Here is a 6,313-nt window from a genome sequence, read left to right as displayed (position 1 = left end):
CCAAAGACGATTCTAACAATTCAAGTCCGAAATGATGCGTGTTTGAATTTCATTACTATCTATGATTATTAACATTAAAAGTTAACGTGAACGATTTTAGTGGGGTTGGGTGTGCTATGGCTGCGCCCCTCCCCTGTATCCGCTTGTGAATCTTTACAATTTAGTTTATCAAAGTAGTAAAGCATAAATTGCCCGTTTCAGGTCTGTAATATTAAATGACTAGCATGAACGGTAAAAAGAGTGTATGGATTTGTTTTGGGGGCTTCTTAGGTAAAACAAGGACATTCCGAGGTCATTTGCAATAAGCGCTACGCAAACGCTTGTTTTGTTTAGGTCAAGTTTAACCGTGTGCATTTACGGGCATGAAACAAGAAAAATCTTATGATAAATGATAGTAGTCAAACACAACATTTTGATGGCGCGTTACCCTCTGCATTGGCCTTTACATTGCTTTTTACCTCTTGTGCTTTGAGATGGAAAATACCTAAAACGGTTGTATTTACCCTATTATAGCATACTAAATTTAAAGCACTTAAATCAGGGGAGACTGTTTTAAGCAACCTCAAAAGACGCATAGTTCGTTTGTGAGCACGTCTGCACAATCAAGATTATGTACCACAATGACTGCCAACACGGGGCAGTTCTTCTTGGTAGTGGACTCGCTATGATACAATTAAGTTGGGAAAAAAATAATAAAATGCATGGCTACTATAAAATGCTTGAAATTATAAAGACTTCCTTTAAATCTTTTCTGGTATAACCATAGTAGGAACAAGAAAAACTGTGATACAAAGTATCACAGCGGGCCCACAAACAGATCTACCATGTAAATATTTTGAAGTTGGTGATGGCTGATGTCGAGTCAAGGCTATGAAGAAATTCAAAGAGACCTATTTTGGTAAAACATTAGTCTATGCACAACTACAGTTTATATTAAACACTTCTTTCAGGTTTCATTACAACTATAAGTTCTACAGGGGACAAAGTTTTGTGACAGACAGACAGCACTAAATCAATATGTCTCTTGCTTACTCGGGAAAAGACATAAATAAGGCAAACCAAAGTTACAGTTCTTGCACAAGCACAGCTGTCAATGGGTTTAAAGTAATTCCTTTCCATATACATGAACTAGTTCATTTGTATAAACCATTGAAAGCAAAAGAACAACTCAGATATTGATGTCTATACAACAGATTTAAGAGAAATCATTTCTTAATTGAAATGATCAATAATAGATTGGCAAACAACTTTTGATCGTTCTTTGATGTAGTGCAGATAGATTTCCACAAGTTGTGAGGCTAACATTTAAAGCTACATTTACAATTAAAATAATTGGTTCAATTAATTGTAAATGAAACACCTAAAAAAGTAATTAAATCCGTGATATCTTCTCATCTTTTCACCAAACCAGCAAAAAACACAATTACTCAATTCATTTCAATGAACTGCCATTTTCAATATAAAATACACAAACATCCGTCTTTACGTACACTTCAAGGTGTATATAAATAAATTAAACAAAATAAGTCTTAAAAAATATTTAATTTCAAACCTTATTTTTTCCCTTCTTTGTCTATATGGTCAGCAATTGGTCAGCAACTCTACTCTATTTCAATATCGTCAGCTAAACTGTCAGCACTTCAGTACGTGCCCAGAAACGTTGCGAAAACAAACTTAGGAGCGGCCCGCAATAAGATTTTGGTCAGAATGTAATATGTATTTCTGCGACAATAGAGTTACCTTTTGCATACTTTTAACGGAATAATTAAATGACTGAATATAAATATTAAAATCACAAAATTGACACAAATTTCGCAACAACAGAAGTATGATGAAATGTTCAAGAGTTGTTTTAAAAGGAACGTTTAATGGTCCGCGAATAAACACTAAAACACAAAGATTAACTAGAACACTATTGTTTAAATGAACATATCCAAAACGATACACATTCACATAATTTGATACTATTTTTTATGCTACATTGTGACGGAGGCGAAGAGCTTTTAGAACCACGTTCGATTTCGTTTTCTGGGCCAGTACTGGTATGGTAAGAGACACCTAATCCACTGGACCACTGTCACCCATTATATGGGTTATAGTTCTATATCAGGTGAATCACTAAGTACAAATGGACGGCACGGGTCGCTTTCTATACTTGTAAGTAATCTATGACAAGGATGCCAATATCCCCATGGCTGTAACTGGAGACGTCTCAAACGATGAGGAAGGGATAGGGACTGGTAACATACACGGCTACAACACGATGCAACAGTCGTTGAAATACAGAACGGTTTGTTCTCAATGGCAGAAGATACTGCTATTTTTTATCGTAATGGATAAAATAATTAAAATGTAAAAACAAGTATTGTTTGTATTTTTGCTGGCGTTTATGCTGTATGAACGCAGAAGGACAAGCGATCAAGTCACCAAGAAACTCTAGCTTGCTTCGTGCAACACCTACGGCGGGTATCAACGACTGAGCCAGTCAAACATTAAATTCCTAGTTTGTTTAACACATACACGATTCAATATGTTGACATTCTGAATTGTTAATAAACAACACATAATGACAAATCATCTTTCTGTCTTAATATTCAGGTTTTCAGGGTGATCTTGCAAAATCAATATATCATTACGTTTACGAATTTAAATTAATCGAATAAAATTAGAAATATTTCACAAATAAACAAACTAGAAATATTGCTTGTATGTGCAAAAGCAAATTCTAAAAGTATTCAATACTACCGAATAAACTTTGAACGTCATATGAAGGTGTTGATAGAACGTGTCCACACATTTATTTCAAATGAAAACGTTACCATGGGCACATTAAAAGCATTTGGTGATCTCTTATATTATATTGAATACTTGATGATTGTCAATGGATGATTAAGGGGTGGGGCGGACCCGGCGCGCGAACCCCTCTCAAATCGTCCATGTGTAATTTGAATGTCAATGTCGGAGAACAAAGTAATAAAACACGAGTACCTCCCCCCCTCTCCGCCAACATTTTAAACCATATCAATTACGGTTCTTTGTGAGGGGCGGGCGTGTGAAGTTTTTGCCCATAAGTTACGCCCCCTCTTATGTCAACACTTGGAGCCGCTTCTGATTAAAATAAACACGCAAACATCTTTTCATTGTGTAATAACCTACAAACGGTCAAAGGGAAGTTAGTTCCTGATTATACGTTGTTTATCTAGTGTATATATTCGCGGGTGGACTGTATATAGAGAATACTAGGTTTGTGCCGTGGATGGAGGAAGTTTATCTGGCAAGGCGGAGGAATTTATCGGGTGAGCCGAAGGCGAACCCGATAAAATCCGCAGCCGAGCCAGATAAACTTTCTCCATCCACGGCACTAACCTAGTATTCTATTTATCCTGTTACTTTGTTTAATTAAACACTATAAAACCTTAAAATTAATAAGAATCTTTAAAAGTAAGGGGGACAACTGTTTTTCCCTGTTGACGTCATCACACTCGGTATCCATGTTTAAATCGCCCCCAAAATAGTTCGTAAAACTGTTCAACTTTTTTAGTACGTTTATATTCAAAGTCATTGCATTTTAATACGTCAATATCAATTCAAAACATAAAAAAAACTTTTAAACGTGCATAAGCATGGATCAGTCTCTGAACATTATCTGATGATGTAACAATTATTCCGCAAGTCAGAGTACAGTACACAGGTCAAAATTCAAGATCACGAGTGTTTACAAACAATCGCAACATATTAAATGGATTTAAATGATGTTGATAGTGTTGAATGATCATAACTGCACCGGCAAAGAGATCATTCATTTCTGTTGTAAGTGAGAATTTGTCATTCACCACAGAAATGGAATAAACTATCGACGAGTATCGTTGAATGCTGTTTCACAGTTTCCAGCATTTGCGGGTGGGGTAAGATTTTCACATCTCATGAAGATTTCAGGTCGATTGCTTTGCCAGTGTCATTATTTTGCATAATGATGGGACTTTATGGGCGAGTGATTGCTGAGGTCGGCTGTTAGTGGTCCATTGATAAGATACTGAAACGGCAGTTCTGCTTTTCTTCTGACATTGCAGAATATATAAAAGAAGTTCGTTTTCGCGGTCCCATGACCACCTGACTGTAGATAAACATCACGTGGTCTACTATCCTAATAACTAAAGTTTACACGGCACCTTGTTATTGGACCGATTTGTATGCAGGTGACAGGATAAATAGTCTTAACAGGGTACATGTACAACAAGTATTACTAGAGGAAATACCTCTGCCGAGTTGAACGAATTGAGACGACGCCGATAGAGATAAGGCTGCGCATACAGTGTCACGTGATCCCTTAGTAAGGGACCTCCGACAAGTACGTAGAAATAGAAGTTATACTTGACAAACAGATAAAACCGAACGGAACGTCGTATAACTTTACAAAAAACATTTTTAACATTAATTCAGTTCATTGTTATTAATCCTATGCAATATATAATTTATGTGAAACTAATTTGATGTGTAAACGTTAAAGGAATTTATTTTTAAATAACCAATGAACTTATTTACAATAGAAAGCCAGTCTCTATTCTTAAATTCAAATTAAGGGGTACAAAACGTGTATTATTTCTACTTTCGAAATTCAACAAAAAACAACAGGAGTTGTTTTGATAAAAATGTAAAAGAAATCAATTTCTTTCGATGTTTTTCTTCTTTTTTCCATTAGGAATGGCATGTTTATACAATTTAAATGAGTAATTATTATTGATTTATTTTCCGAAATGTTTCATTCATATTACATAAAATGCAAAACTGTTCTTACAAGCAACATAAAAGTTTTAAAAAAACGCAGTCATAATCAATATAAGTTTTATGCTTTGATTTACGTCATTCACAAAGAAGGCTTTTTATCTATTAGTATATACTTTTTAAACGTTATTTGATATCAGATTTTTAATGTGAATTTAAATTTTAAACTGATTATCTGTTTCCCTAAAAGGATATCTAAATGAACTAAAAATGAAATGTACATGCTTTGCTTCGGATTTAACACTTAACGTTTAAGAAGGAGACAAATTTCAAAATTTAAATGAATAGTAAAATATTGTCAGTTTATACACAATATTCGTGTACTTTTTAATGCTATCTCATATTTTAAGACTATGGAACATTATACGCGTATTATACGTATTAGTACATTAAATGATTAATGCATTTGGAGGGTTCAATTATGTCAGTATCTTGACTTTCCTTACTTGTCTAAACTTTCTCTCAGAAAGAGAAAGAAGAACAGCATAGCTTATTTATATACTATATAGAAACAGCTATACTTACACTACTGTTGATAAGTGCTGCTTTTCGGAGTTTTGGGCGTATACCAACGAGCAACTGAATATCCCCGCCTAATTTAGACGCTGATTGGTCAGTCGGGTATCGACTAGCAGTCCGCGTCGTGTAATTGTAAGATAAAAACAGTGCTGTTTAAATTGTAGTCGCCATATTAAACCATTCTTTACTATTAAGAAAATATCTTTAGCTTTACCCTGGTTATATCACTAAACCGGAGTTAATTGTAAGATTGCATTTTATTTTATGCGTTTACTTATAAGTTTAAGTGTGACTCTTGAAACACCTTTTCTTCTCCGATGTTTCTCATTCAAAAGTAGAACGAGACTTTATGAATAATATCTGATGAGTTTGTCATATTCCTGAACGCCAACTCTTAGGTTTCGTTGAATTGCCTAATTATTAATCTAAGGTGTCTTCGAATATACCTCGACTGTAAAGAAAAACACCGTGAACTCGTCTCATATACAGCTAAACAATTATAAGTGGCTAATTTTATGACAAGGGAAGTCACTTTTCTATAAAAAACAAAGTAAAGAACAGATACAACCATTGCTTAACTGCCTTATATCGTATCCAAATATAGGTTTCAGAAAAAATGTTTAATTACCTGAGTGAAAACTGAAAACGGTTGATTAAAAATCAATGCCTGTGTACAATGTCAAAACTGCCAATTTGATTCTAATATCAAAAAAGGGAATGAGTCCGTTTATTTCGTGGATTTGATTAATCTTAATTTGCAATAAAAATATTTGGAAGAGTGAAGTTTAAATGAGCGTGTGACTTTTTTATGCTTATGTACATACTACTCGTGCGTTTTGGGGGAAAACTCCACGCAGCGGTTGCAGGCCTAAGTATGCCGGCTCCCCACAGTAACATTGGTAAAATTAAGAGAATATCAAGCAGGGAAACAAATCAGATAGGGTGAGAAATACATTAAATTAAAAGGTATTTGTTGATTTTAGTCAAAACCGTATATTAATTTCACTGCGCC

This window comes from Mya arenaria, chromosome 13, assembly GCF_026914265.1.
Source record: "Mya arenaria isolate MELC-2E11 chromosome 13, ASM2691426v1".
Classification (NCBI taxonomy): domain Eukaryota; kingdom Metazoa; phylum Mollusca; class Bivalvia; order Myida; family Myidae; genus Mya; species Mya arenaria.
Note: the sequence above shows the minus strand (reverse complement) of the source record.